This window comes from Heptranchias perlo, chromosome 15, assembly GCF_035084215.1.
Source record: "Heptranchias perlo isolate sHepPer1 chromosome 15, sHepPer1.hap1, whole genome shotgun sequence".
NCBI lineage: Eukaryota > Metazoa > Chordata > Chondrichthyes > Hexanchiformes > Hexanchidae > Heptranchias > Heptranchias perlo.
In genome coordinates, this window is record NC_090339.1 from 5,398,993 (window position 1) to 5,413,155 (window position 14,163).

The window sequence follows — 14,163 nt, forward strand, 5'->3', positions numbered from 1 at the left end:
AAGACATTAAACTGAGATCACATCTGCCCTCTCAGGTGGACATAAAAGATCCCATGGCACTATTTTGAAGAAGAGCAGGGGAGTTCTCCCCATGTGTCCTGGCCAATATTTATCCCTCAACCAACATCACTAAAAACAGATTATCTGGTCATTAACACATTGCTGTTTCTGGGATCTTGCTGTGTACAAGTTGGCTGCTGAGTTTACTACATTACAACAGTGACTACACTGCAAAAGTACTTCATCAGTTGTAAAACACTTTGGGCTTTAAACATGCTATATAAAACAAGTTCTTTCTTTTCTTTTATAATGGGTAGGAATATCACTGAAGGTATGGCCTAGTTCGGCATTATTCTGATTGATTGCAATTGAAGTCAATTAAATGAATAGTTGGTGCACCTTTTAATCCTTCTCTTTCTCCATCCTCCACTTCCGTATTCTCCCTCCCCCACCAATCTACACCCCCCCCCAGCCAAAAAGAAAGTTTTTATCGAGCTCCAAAGAGAGCGTAGGAAACAAGAGGGGACCAGAGAAGACCAGTCCATCTGGGCTGGTCGCAGGGGCTATGGGGGCGAAGTTAGTCTTCACCAGTAACGGGGAACGAACTCATCGCAAATCCGCCACCTGCTCTACACCACTCAGGTCAATAGAAAAGAAGACTTGGGGGCAGTGTGAAATGGGCTGCCGATTCACACTACTGGCGAAGACCAATTTCAATCCCTATGACCCTCAAACTGCTGACTTTCTCAAACATCGATCCAATTTGCTCTGCTCGTAACTCCCACAAGCAGCTTTGAAGAGAGAGAAAGATGCTTGCTGCTAAAATCCTCCTTCTAAAACCTTAACAGAACAATCTGGGCGGGTTCAGATTGCAAGCAGCGGCTTGATCCTGCGTGAGATCATACATTGGTTGCATTTTCCCAGTGCTTGCTTCCAGCACTGAGTAGATTATGTAATCCATGCAGATATGTGTCGATCTGCACTATGGGTTGGAGGGACCGGCCTGCGACACGCCAACAAAATATGGTGGATGGTACGACGTTTCCAGTGATAATATTGCCACGATGGCTCTGGTTCTTGTTTCTGAACTGCAGGCATTGCAAGTTACAAGTCCCATGGCGATGAAGTGCATTGTAAATTTCCCTGCCCAAGAGAACCATCATGGAAACTGCAGTTCAGATTTAACCGATTCATTGAAACATAGAAAAATTTACGGCACAGAAGGAGGCCTTTCGGCCCATCGTGTCTGTGCCGGTCGAAATAGAGCTACCCAGCCGAATCCCACTTCCCAGCACTTGCTCCAATTGGGCTGATGTGTTACTGCCCATTCTCACAGTTCGTCAGGTACTCTGTCCCAACGGTTACAAAATCCCATCAAGTCCATGTGCCAACCAACCCACCTAGAATAATTTTTGACAGAGGTATAATTTAGGTTTGGGGCAGTGAAGGAATTAAAGATTATTTTTGGCAATCATTTTCAACAGAGAAACTATTTCCTCTGGTGGGGGAGTCCAGAACAAAGAGTTATAATCTTAAAATTAGAGCTAGGCCGTTCTGGAGGGAAATCAGGAAGCACTTTTTCACAAAAAGGGTAGTAGAAATATGGAACTCTCTCCCTCTAGAGGCTGTGGATTCTGGGGGTCAATTTAAGCTTTCAAGCCTGAGATCCCTCATTGGTGGCCATGCCTTCAGCTGCCTAGACCCTAAACTCTGGAATTCCCTCCCTAAACCTCTCCGCCTCTTTACCTATCTCTCCTCTTTTAAATCGCTCCCTAAAACCTACTTCTCTGACCTAGCTTTTGGTCACCTGTCCAAATATCTCTTTATGTGGCTTGGTGTCAATTTTTGTCTGATTACGGTCCTGAAACATCTGAACCCACCCAGATTGTTCCGTTAAGGTTTTTGGAAGGAGGATTTTAGCAGCAAGCATCTCTCTCTCTCTTCAAAGCTGCTTGTGGGAGTTCTAGCAGAGCAAATTGGATCGATGTTTGAGAAAGTTGAGATATTTTGAGATAATTGCTATATTTGTCATTTCCCGTTGATTTAACTGCTGTGTTTAATATTGTGAACATCGTTGTCTCAGTGACTGAACATACTTTTGTTCAACATTAAAATACTTGAATTTTGATTTAGAATCTTGACCCTGGGTCCATTTGGCACTGTGGGAAACTAGAGCTTAGACAGTGAAGAGAGCTTGGGATAGATACAGTTTGAAATTGGTCTTCGTCAGTAGTGTGAAGCACCTTGGGTGATTTTAAAGGCGCTATATAAATGCAAGTTGTTGTTCAGATCGATATATTTTTGTTAGTTAAGGGTATCATGGGATATAGATCAAAGGAGGGTAAATAGAGTTGAGATACAGATCAGCCATGATCTAAATGAATAGCAGAACAGGCCAGAGGGGCTGAGTGGCCTCCTCCTGTTCCTATGTTGGCGTGATACGGTCAGGGTGTGTTTAAACATATATTAAGTAAAACATGTCAAAAAAGGGGAAACAAAATGTAAGCATCCATTCCCATAAAGGATACAAACTATAAACTTTTATCATTTTCTTTCATAATCATTTTAACAGAAGCCGACAGAGCTGCAGCCTCTATTAGTGTTATGATGAATAATTGAGGTTGACAGCTCCAGTACAATAAACGTATTTGAACATTGTGATAGCTTCTTTGGCAACCCGTGCTGATCAGCCTTAGCCTTAAAAGAGCAACTGCAAAATGGGACTGTGCACAGTCCAGACACAAAGCCTGCCGCTAAAATACGCAACATAACCTGCACACCACGCTTGCACAATACAGAAACGCAACAATCTACATACAGGCTGCAACGCAATAGGGCACAGAAGCACAAACCATTCGTTATATTAGTGGGGGCTTTAATTTGTTTTATGTCAGGGTCATTTGGAATGGCTCAGTAGGTAGCACTCTTACCTCTGAGTCATGAAGGTCATGGGTTCAAGTCCCACTCCAGAGACTTAAAGCACATAATGCAGGCTGACACTCAAGAGCAGTACTGAGGGAGTGCTGCACTGCCAGAGGTGCTGTCTTTGGATGGGATATTAAACTGAGGAGCTGCCTCCCTGTTCAGGTGTAAAATATCCACTGGCACTATTTTGAAGAAGAGCAGGGAGTTCTCCCCAGTGTCCTAGCCAATATTTATCCCTCAACCAACACCTAAAGCTGAAGATCTGGTCTTTTTCTCATTGCTGTTTGTGGGATCTTGCTGTGTGCAAATTGTCTGTCGCGTTTCCTACATTACAACAGTGACTACACTTCAAAAATACTTCACTGGCAGTAAAGCACTTTGGGACGTCATAGGGCCGTGAAAGGTGCTATAGAAATGGGAGTTCCATCTTTTTTTATTTCATGCCTCTAGTACATCAACAAACTGCCAGCTTTCTCTGCCTGTTACAATCAGTGGGATTCCTAAAGCTTTATTCCAGCTGCTTCTAATTTGACAGGAGGGCTGAATTCAGAGGGAAAGACTTTATGATTCTGTAAACTTCAAACGAAACTTCAATTCTGATTAAATTCTACAAAACCAACAGGTTTGTCAGGGGAAATTATTTCTGCTCCTTCGCATTCGACAGAAAGGCTTCACCCAGAAGGCAGAAGACATGTCTTGCACCCTCTTGGTGAGTCAGCAATATTCTCATCCACATGCTCAGCCTTAAATCCTCTTTAGTCTGCACAGTAATGAGAAGGTGGAGAAGAGCTAATCAGGACTGACCTACAGATGTCAGCCTCACTTCAGCTAACGCAGCAGAATTGCCACGTCAGTAATGCCGGGTGGAAAATAAAAAAAAAATCTTATTTTCATCTTTGGCTGAGGCCCACAGCCTATCTCCTGGTCTTGGCCTGACCTCTCTCTCTCTCTCTCTCTCTCTCCAACCTGTTTAATCTGCTACCCCAAGGACACAAGTTGCTCACAGGGCAACTCCAGTTAAGACTTGCAAACACCGCAGCCATCCCTGAACTGCTGAGATTCTCTTCATGCACAAAACATGAGTGAATTTTGCAAAATCTATGGCCTAAGATCACCTCAACAGCACAGTGTGCAGAGACACAGCTATTTTCTATTTAAATCACAAGCACATTACACACCATGTACATTTATAAAATCTCACCACATTTTTCATTTGAGACACGTGTTTCTAAAAAGTTTTTAATTCATTTATCTGAATCCATTTCCTGCCTACACTCAACACTTCAGTCAGCCTCTCAAAGATTGCAATGAGGAGATAACCTGCATTGCTAGATTCTCACACTGCCTTCGATAAACGGCCTCTTCCAGCTTACTGACATTCTGCAACCAAGGCACAGGACAATTTGTACTTCAAACTTCCATCGAAATACTATGACATTTCTAAAAAGATCACTCAGTGACAAGGGGTTAGTGAAAGGGGGAATGGGTCAGTGAAAGGGGGAAATGGGTCAGTGAAAGGGGGAAGGGGTCAGTGAAAGGGGGAATGGGTCAGTGAAAGTGGGGAATGGGTCAGTGAAAGGGGGAATAGGTCAGTGAAAGGGGGAAATGGGTCAGTGAAAGGGGGAATGGGTCAGTGAAAGGGGGAATGGGTCAGTGAAAGGGGGGAATAGGTCAGTGAAAGGGGGAATGGGTCAGTGAAAGGGGGAATGGGTCAGTGAAAGGGGGGAATAGGTCAGTGAAAGGGGGAATGGGTTAGTGAAAGGGGGAATGGGTCAGTGAAAGGGGGGAATGGGTCAGTGAAAGGGGGAAATGGGTCAGTGAAAGGGGGAAATGGGTCAGTGAAAGGGGGAATGGGTCAGTGAAAGGGGGGAATGGGTCAGTGAAAGGGGGGAATAGGTCAGTGAAAGGGGGAAATGGGTCAGTGAAAGGGGGAATGGGTCAGTGAAAGGGGGAATGGGTTAATGAAAGGGGGAATGGGTCAGTGAAAGGGGGGGAATGGGTCAGTAAAAGGGGGGAATGGGTCAGTGAAAGGGGGAATGGGTCAGTGAAAGGGGGAATGGGTTAGTGAAAGGGGGAATGGGTCAGTGAAAGGGGGAAATGGGTCAGTGAAAGGGAGAATGGGTCAGTGAAAGGTGGAATGGGTCAGTGAAAGGGGGGAATAGGTCAGTGAAAGGGGGAATGGGTTAGTGAAAGGGGGAATGGGTCAGTGAAAGGGGGGAATGGGTCAGTGAAAGGGAGGAATGGGTCAGTGAAAGGGGGAATGGGTCAGTGAAAGGGGGAAATGGGTCAGTGAAAGGGGGAATGGGTCAGTGAAAGGGGGAATGGGTCAGTGAAAGGGGGGAATAGGTCAGTGAAAGGGGGAATGGGTCAGTGAAAGGGGGAATGGGTCAGTGAAAGCGGGGAATGGGTCAGTGAAAGGGGGGAATGGGTCAGTGAAAGGGGGGAATGGGTCAATGAAAGGGGGAATGGGTCAGTGAAAGGGGGGAATGGGTCAGTGAAAGGGGGGAATAGGTCAGTGAAAGGGGGAATGGGTCAGTGAACGGGGGGAATGGGTCAGTGAAAGGGGGAATGGGTCAGTGAAAGGGAGGAATGGGTCAGTGAAAGGGGGAATGGGTCAATGAAAGGGGGGAATGAGTCAGTGAAGGGGGGAAATGGGTCAGTGAAAGGGGGGAATGGGTCAGTGAAAGGGGGAATGGGTCAGTGAACGGGGGGAATGGGTCAGTGAAAGGGGGAATGGGTCAGTGAAAGGGGGGAATGGGTCAGTGAAAGGGGGAATGGGTCAGTGAAAGGGGGGAATGGGTCAGTGAAAGGGGGGAATGGGTTAGTGAAAGGGGGAATGGGTCAGTGAAAGGGGGAATGGGTCAGTGAAAGGGGGAATGGGTTAGTGAAAGGGGGAAGGGGTCAGTGAAAGGGGGAATGGGTCAGTGAAAGGGGGGAAATGAGTCAGAGATTACAGAGATTTGAGCACATAACCCAGGCTGACACTCCAGTGCAGTACTGAGAGAGTGCTGCACTGTTGGAGGTGCCCTCTTTCGGATGAGATGTTAAACCAAGGTCCTGTCTGCCCTCTCAGGTGGGTGTAAAAGATCCCATGGCACTATATTAAGAAGAGCAGGGGAGTTCTCCCCGGTGTCCTGGCCAATATTTATCCCTCAACCAAATCACCAAAAACAGATTATCTGGTCATTATCACATTGCTGTTTGTGGGATCTTGCTGTGTGCAAATTGGCTGCTGCATTTCCTACATTACAACAGTGACTACACGTCAAAAGAACATCATTGGCTGTAAAACGCTTTGGGACATCATGAGGTTGTGAAAGGCTCTATATAAATGCAGGTTCTTTCTCTCTTTTTATACTCACAGCTAACAGCATGCTTTTTGTTAAAAGTAAAAAAAACATTTTATTTTGTTACACACATTGGACATCGTGGCCCTGATATTTGCGGGGAGGGTGGGAGGGAGCGGGGGCGCTGGTCAGCAGCCAGAAAACCCGGAAACACCAGGAAGGTGGAGGTCCTGCCGAATTTAACGGCAGGACTACATTAGAAACTTTTATCTTCGTCTCCTGCCTGGCAGCCGGCCGGTTTGAAGGCAATCGAGGACATCGAGGGTGGTGCAGGGTTGGGGGGGGCACTGCTCGGAGTGCGGCAGCAAGGAAAGAGGGGGGAGGGAGAGATCGGGTGGGGGGGAGGGAGAGATCGGGTGGGGGGAGGGAGAGATCGGGTGGGGGGAGGGAGAGATCGGGTGGGGGGGAGGGAGAGATCGGGTGGGGGGGAGGGAGAGATCGCGTGGGGGGGAGGGAGAGATCGGGTGGGGGGGAGGGAGAGATCGGGTGGGGGGGAGGGAGAGATCGGGTGGGGGGGAGGGAGAGATCGCGTGGGGGGGAGGGAGAGATCGGGTGGAGGGAGGGAGAGATCGGGTGGGATGGAGGGAGAGATCGGGTGGGATGGAGGGAGAGATCGAGTGGGGGGAGGGAGAGATCGGGTGGGATGGAGGGAGAGATCGGGTGGGATGGAGGGAGAGATCGGGTGCGATGGAGGGAGAGATCGGGTGGGATGGAGGGAGAGATCGGGTGGGATGGAGGGAGAGATCGGGTGGGATGGAGGGAGAGATCGGGTGGGATGGAGGGAGAGATCGGGTGGGATGGAGGGAGAGATCGGGTGGGATGGAGGAGAGATCGAGTGGGATGGAGGAGAGATCGGGTGGGATGGAGGGAGAGATCGGGTGGGATGGAGGGAGAGATCGGGTGCGATGGAGGGAGAGATCAGGTGCGATGGAGGGAGAGATCGGGTGGGATGGAGGGAGAGATCGGGTGCGATGGAGGGAGAGATCGGGTGGGATGGAGGGAGAGATCGGGTGGGATGGAGGGAGAGATCGGGTGGGATGGAGGGAGAGATCGGGTGGGATGGAGGGAGAGATCGGGTGGGATGGAGGGAGAGATCGGGTGGGATGGAGGGAGAGATCGGGTGGGATGGAGGAGAGATCGAGTGGGATGGAGGAGAGATCGGGTGGGATGGAGGGAGAGATCGGGTGGGATGGAGGGAGAGATCGAGTGGGGGGAGGGAAAGATCGGGTGCGATGGAGGGAGAGATCGGGTGCGATGGAGGGAGAGATCGGGTGCGATGGAGGGAGAGATCGGGTGGGATGGAGGGAGAGATCGGGTGGGATGGAGGGAGAGATCGGGTGGGATGGAGCGAGAGATCGGGTGGGATGGAGGGAGAGATCGGGTGGGATGGAGGAGAGATCGGGTGGAGGGGAGGGAGAGATCACGTGGGATGGAGGGAGAGATCAGTTGGAATGGAGGGAGAGATCGGGTGGAATGGAGGGAGAGATCGGGTGGAATGGAGGGAGAGATCGGGTGGAGGGGAGAGAGAGATCGGGTGGGATGGAGGGAGAGATCGGGTGGAATGGAGGGAGAGATCGGGTGGGGGGAGGGAGAGATCGAGTGGGGGGAGGGAGAGATCAGGTGGGATGGAGGGAGAGATCGGGTGGAATGGAGGGAGAGATCGGGTGGGGGGAGGGAGAGATCGGGTGGGGGGAGGGAGAGATCGCGTGGGGGGGAGGGAGAGATCGCGTGGGGGGAGGGAGAGATCGGGTGGGGGGAGGGAGAGATCGCGTGGGGGGAGGGAGAGATCGGGTGGGGGGAGGGAGAGATCGCGTGGGGGGAGGGAGAGATCGGGTGGGGGGAGGGAGAGATCGCGTGGGGGGGAGGGAGAGATCGCGTGGGGGGAGGGAGAGATCGGGTGCGATGGAGGGAGAGATCGGGTGGGATGGAGGGAGAGATCGGGTGGGATGGAGGGAGAGATCGGGTGGGATGGAGGGAGAGATCGGGTGGGATGGAGCGAGAGATCGGGTGGGATGGAGGGAGAGATCGGGTGGGATGGAGGGAGAGATCGGGTGGGATGGAGGGAGAGATCGGGTGGGATGGAGCGAGAGATCGGGTGGGATGGAGGGAGAGATCGGGTGGGATGGAGGGAGAGATCGGGTGGGATGGAGGAGAGATCGGGTGGAGGGGAGGGAGAGATCACGTGGGATGGAGGGAGAGATCAGTTGGAATGGAGGGAGAGATCGGGTGGAATGGAGGGAGAGATCGGGTGGAATGGAGGGAGAGATCGGGTGGAGGGGAGAGAGAGATCGAGTGGGGGGAGGGAGAGATCAGGTGGGATGGAGGGAGAGATCGGGTGGAATGGAGGGAGAGATCGGGTGGAATGGAGGGAGAGATCGGGTGGAGGGGAGAGAGAGATTGAGTGGGGGGAGGGAGAGATCGGGTGGGATGGAGGGAGAGATCGGGTGCGATGGAGGGAGAGATCGGGTGCGATGGAGGGAGAGATCGCATGCGATGGAGGGAGAGATCGCGTGGGATGGAGGGAGAGATCTGGTGGGATGGAGGGAGAGATCGGGTGGGATGGAGGGAGAGATCGGGTGGGATAGAGGGAGAGATCGGGTGGGATGGAGGAGAGATCGGGTGGGATGGAGGAGAGATCGGGTGGAGGGGAGGGAGAGATCACGTGGGATGGAGGGAGAGATCGGGTGGAATGGAGGGAGAGATCGGGTGGAATGGAGGGAGAGATCGGGTGGAATGGAGGGAGAGATCGGATGGGGGGAGGGAGAGATCGGGTGGGATGGAGGGAGAGATCGGGTGGGATGGAGGGAGAGATCGGGTGGGATGGAGGGAGTGATCGAGTGGGGGGAGGGAGAGATCGAGTGGGGGGAGGGAGAGATCGAGTGGGGGGAGGGAGAGATCGGGTGGGATGGAGGGAGAGATCGAGTGGGGGGAGGGAGAGATCGGGTGGGATGGAGGGAGAGATCGGGTGGGATGGAGGGAGAGATCGGGTGCGATGGAGGGAGAGATCGGGTGCGATGGAGGGAGAGATCGCATGCGATGGAGGGAGAGATCGCGTGGGATGGAGGGAGAGATCGGGTGGGATGGAGTGAGAGATCGGGTGGGATGGAGGGAGAGATCGGGTGGGATGGAGCGAGAGATCGGGTGGGATGGAGGGAGAGATCGGGTGGGATGGAGGAGAGATCGGGTGGGATGGAGGAGAGATCGGGTGGAGGGGAGGGAGAGATCACGTGGGATGGAGGGAGAGATCGGGTGGAATGGAGGGAGAGATCGGGTGGAATGGAGGGAGAGATCGGGTGGGGGGAGGGAGAGATCGAGTGGGGGGAGGGAGAGATCGGGTGGGATGGAGGGAGAGATCGGGTGGGATGGAGGGAGAGATCGGGTGGGATGGAGGGAGTGATCGAGTGGGGGGAGGGAGAGATCGAGTGGGGGGAGGGAGAGATCGAGTGGGGGGAGGGAGAGATCGGGTGGGATGGAGGGAGAGATCGAGTGGGGGAGGGAGAGATCGGGTGGGATGGAGGGAGAGATCGGGTGGGATGGAGGGAGAGATCGGGTGGGATGGAGGGAGAGATCGGGTGGGATGGAGGGAGAGATCGGGTGGGATGGAGGGAGAGATCGGGTGGGATGGAGGGAGAGATCGGGTGGGATGGAGGGAGAGATCGGGTGGGATGGAGGGAGAGATCGGGTGGGATGGAGGGAGAGATCGTGGGCAGGGAGACATCATGGGGTGGGGGAGAGATTGCTGCAGAAGATGTGCTTCCGAGGCTGGGGGAAGCAGTCCTGCTCCTCCTGGTCCAGAAGCAGTGCTGAGAAAGCCCTCACCTGCCGGATCTACCAGCTCCCGGCTCCCTTCAGCTGCCAGGTTTCCCGAGCCTTGGGAGAAACAGCCCACAGCCGTTAAATCCAAATGGCTGCCAAAACCTGAGGAACTTAGCCTCACCTAAATATTATAATCACTGGCCCGCCCTCCAGAGCGGGTCACTCGGACGCCCCCAAATTCACCGTGTTAAAACCGGGAGTGGGCACCTTTGCGCTGAGCTGGGGTCGGGATTCACATTCTCACCAATTTAACCCCTCCCCCCACCCTCTCCCATCTGTGTTGGTGGGTGGGGGGGTAAATCCCCCCAGTGGGTCTGAGAAGTCCTGTTGTTACATTGCAAGTCTCATCATGAATAATAGGGAAGAGTAGACATCATTTGACAGGACACACGAGTAATCTCCTTTGGGCGCTGTATGGGAAGATAAACAACAAATAAAGAAAGAGCTGGAATAATTAATGGTCACCTCTCCAAACAAGCAAGAGGTCTGGGAGTCAAATATCAGCCTGACGTGCTTCCCAACTGCTGCATGCTGTCTATCTGTTGTGTGATTAATGTAACAAATAGCCCAATGACAAGTGCAACCTTTAGCAGAAGGAGTTGATGGCACACAACATAGTGCTATCTGGGCTGCTGGTCTGTGATATTTAATATCCTTACATGGCTTAGATCATTGCTTTCCTCTAATTACAGGATCAGATCTCAGGCTTATATTGTAATCACTCCTGAAATGTGCCTGCTGTTCCAAAGTTTCTGATTCAACAAGCTAAGGACAGGTGTCGTTTCCCATGAGAAGCACAAATCAAGGTTCACAATTCACTTTTAAGTGAGTCACAGTATTTTAGGTTTAATTTCAATTTAAAATAAAATCCTTAGTTAACACTATGTGTACACAACAGTTTACAGTCGTGTATCAGTTGGTATCACTCTCATCTCTGATGAAGGTCGTGGGTTCAAACCCCACTCCAGAAAATTGAGCACATAATCCAGGCTGACACTCCAGTGCAGTACTGAGGGAGTGCTGCACTGTCGGAGGTGCCGTCTTCTGGATGAGACATTAAACCGAGGCCCCGCCTGGCCTCTCAGGCGGATATAAAAGATCCCACGGCACTATTTGAAGAAGAGCAGGGGAGTTCTCCCCAGTGTCCTGGCCAATATTTATCCCTCAACCAACATCACTAAAACAGTTTGTCTGGTTATATATCTCACTGCTGTTTGTGGGACCTTGCTATGCGCAAATTAGCTGCTGTATTTCCCTTCATTACAACCATGACTACACTTCAAAAGTACTTCATTATCTGTGATGCACCTTGAGATGTCCTGAGGATGTGAAAGGCACAGTATAAATTCAAGCCTTTCTTTCTTTCACTCCTGTTAATTCAATCCTGTTTTGCACTTGAAAAATCTGAATGATCTAATAATTTGAATTAAGTGATGTAAAGGTCGCATGCAAATTTAGTGCTAAAAAAAACCCCTGAATTATCAGATAATTTGAATTAACCAACTTTGAATGAAGGGTAGACTGTATACGTTTATTGTATTTCTAAAGTTTGATTCTATGGGGGTGGTATTAGTTACGAGCTGTCGATTCGCTATTGCCTGTTTAGCGTTACCGCAAGACGCAATTCAGGCCCACCAGCACTACCACTTGATGAGTGCAATATTACCTCTTGCACTTTCAACTCTGAACACAGCTCACAAATCAGACAAAACTGCGTCATCGCTTTTTCATTTCAGAGAGATTTCGTCCGCCCCCTGTCCCCACCACCACCACCGACCTGCTGGTGTATAAATGCTCCGGTTATAAATTTGTTTACTTCTCATCCCAACCTAAATAATTTAGTAAATGTCTTGTTGTTGCTGGCAGTGAGCTAAGCACAGCTGTGTTGGGGAGTTTCCATCCCAGGCACACTCTGTTTACCAGCTTAAAGCACCCATCGCTACTGCACCCTGGTAATGGACCGCCTACTCCCACCAACAATGCTCAACGCAGGACAGAATTTGAACTATTTAGCTTCGTCCACTATTTCATTTCAGACTGCATGCTCACGGTAACCAGCTCTGTACGATCAAAACCTCTCTGGTCACTAACACATAATCCCTTATTGATTTATTTTTATAAATCTGCTCTAAAATATGCAGATACTGGTTCTTAAAAATAATCTTCAGTTATAAATTGACCACGAGAGTGAGGAATTGGAAATATATAGCTCTTTTTGTGCATTCAATGCGGTCGTCATGTTTACCAGTTATATTCAATCACTCGAGGTATTAACAAGTGCTGTTTCATGCCTTCTGAATATTTTATCCTCACCACTGGACAGAGCTGCTTTAACTACTTTAACATGTGAGTCACACTGGATAGAACATGTTAACTACCTTAACATGCAAGTCGCCAGTGGACAGAGAATTGCATTAACTACTTTACATGCGAGTCACCACTGGATAGTGGACAGAGAGTTGCATTAACTATTTCAACATATGGGTCACCAGTCGACAAAGTTGTGTTAACCATTTTAACATATGAGTCACCAGTAGATAGAGCTGCGTTAACTGTTTTAACCTGCAAGTCGCCAGTAGATAGAGCTGTGTTAACTACTTTAATATACTAGTCACCAGTGAACAGAGAGCTGCATTAACTGTTTTAACCTGTGAGTTACCTGTAGTTAGAGCTGAATTAACTGTTTTACCCCGTGAGTCACCAGTAGATAGAGCGGCGTTAACTGTTTTAACCTGCGAGTCACCAGTAGATAGAGTTGCATTAACTGTTTTAACCTGAGAGTCACCAGTAGATAGAGCTGCATTAACTATTTTAACCTGAGAGTCACCAGTAGATAGAGCTGCGTTAACTGCGAGTCATCGTACTACTGCAACGTACAAGTCTGATAAATTGAATCTTTCCACATATGTCTGTTTGTCAAGCTCCATATTAAGTGTGCACTTCTGTAGAACTTGATTCAAAAAGCAAAATAATGATGCTGACCTGGGATATAATTAGCAAACATCTAAAGGACTCTAAGATAACAAACATTAAACCCGAAAGCAAAGTATTTGGTTTAGTTTCCCTTTAAAGGAACAAAACCCATAGAAGGAACTGCTTCGAACGACATAAAATAGCAACTCATTCACACTGCATGCCTTGCCAACAAAACCCTATAAATATGTTCAAAATAAGTTTCTAGCCTTTCAGTGCTCCCAGCAGCCCTATAAATAACCTCACACTGTGAGTTCTAGTCATTGTATACCATACGATAATAACAAGTCTTACCAGAAGCTTCTTTGCCTGATTGCCAGAGCCAGTAGTGAGCAGACATTCAAAGTGAAACTGGATGAGAAGTGCACAAATCGCACTGAGCAAAAATACGCAGGATAATGGCTGAGGTCTTAGCATGGGTGTATAATGACCACCGCCATTTTAAATGCAGGCATCTGACATCATTAGATGTAACTAAATTAAAGCGCGTCTCATGTACATAACTTCATAGCTGGGCCATGCAGCCCTGCTCAGCCTAAGCAGCTCTGGGATATGAAATGTCGTCCGTGGTCAAGTAATTTCGTGAGCTGACAAAAATGAAGCAGAATAATTCTGTCAGCCTTTGACTTTCTTTGTTCCCCAATTAAGAGCTATCACTATTTATCAACAGCACCCGTGCTTTAGTTGCAGCTTTTAATCTGCCCTGCAGTTTGGTAATTTAGCGTTTGCTTGTTCCTGCTTCCCTTCTCTGTGGGCCTCAGATGGTACATTCCAAACAGTGAGCGCCTAATGGCCTTCAGATCTACTGCTTCGCCTGCAAAGGTTCAGCCTGACTGTTGTTATAGCAACATCAGCTGAAAGCTCACTTAACTCTTGCTTAAATGTGCTTGTCTGTGCACACCGAGGTGACATCCACACATCAGTTAAAGCCACTTGCAGTGATTCACCTACATCTATACCTTACTTTCCAAAACAGCCCTAAACCCCAAAAATAATTTAAACCGGTTTTTTTCTCACTTCCTCTGAGAAAAGGGTTCAGTAATGTACAAATAGAATTTAGAATAGGCCCAGGCTTTAGAAGTCTGCACTGCCCACAGTTGAG

At 49.5% G+C, this 14,163-nt stretch overlaps 1 protein-coding gene across 17 annotated transcripts in view; it reads right to left on the reverse strand.

Annotated features, from left to right (window-relative positions):
* The window catches only part of LOC137332845 (muscleblind-like protein 2), a 287,907-nt gene that overhangs the window by 228,995 nt on the left and 44,749 nt on the right, over positions 1–14,163 (reverse strand). For 3 of the 17 annotated variants that reach the window (XR_010965752.1, XM_067996785.1, XM_067996784.1), the window contains exon 1: positions 13,356–13,827. The exons of 2 other annotated variants lie outside the window; for them this stretch is intronic. The gene's annotated coding sequence lies outside the window, so the exon portion shown is untranslated. Of the gene's footprint in view, positions 1–13,355; positions 13,828–14,163 lie in introns of those variants that run through there. 12 more of the 17 variants (XM_067996790.1, XM_067996795.1, XM_067996787.1 and 9 more) reach the window with 6 other exon arrangements.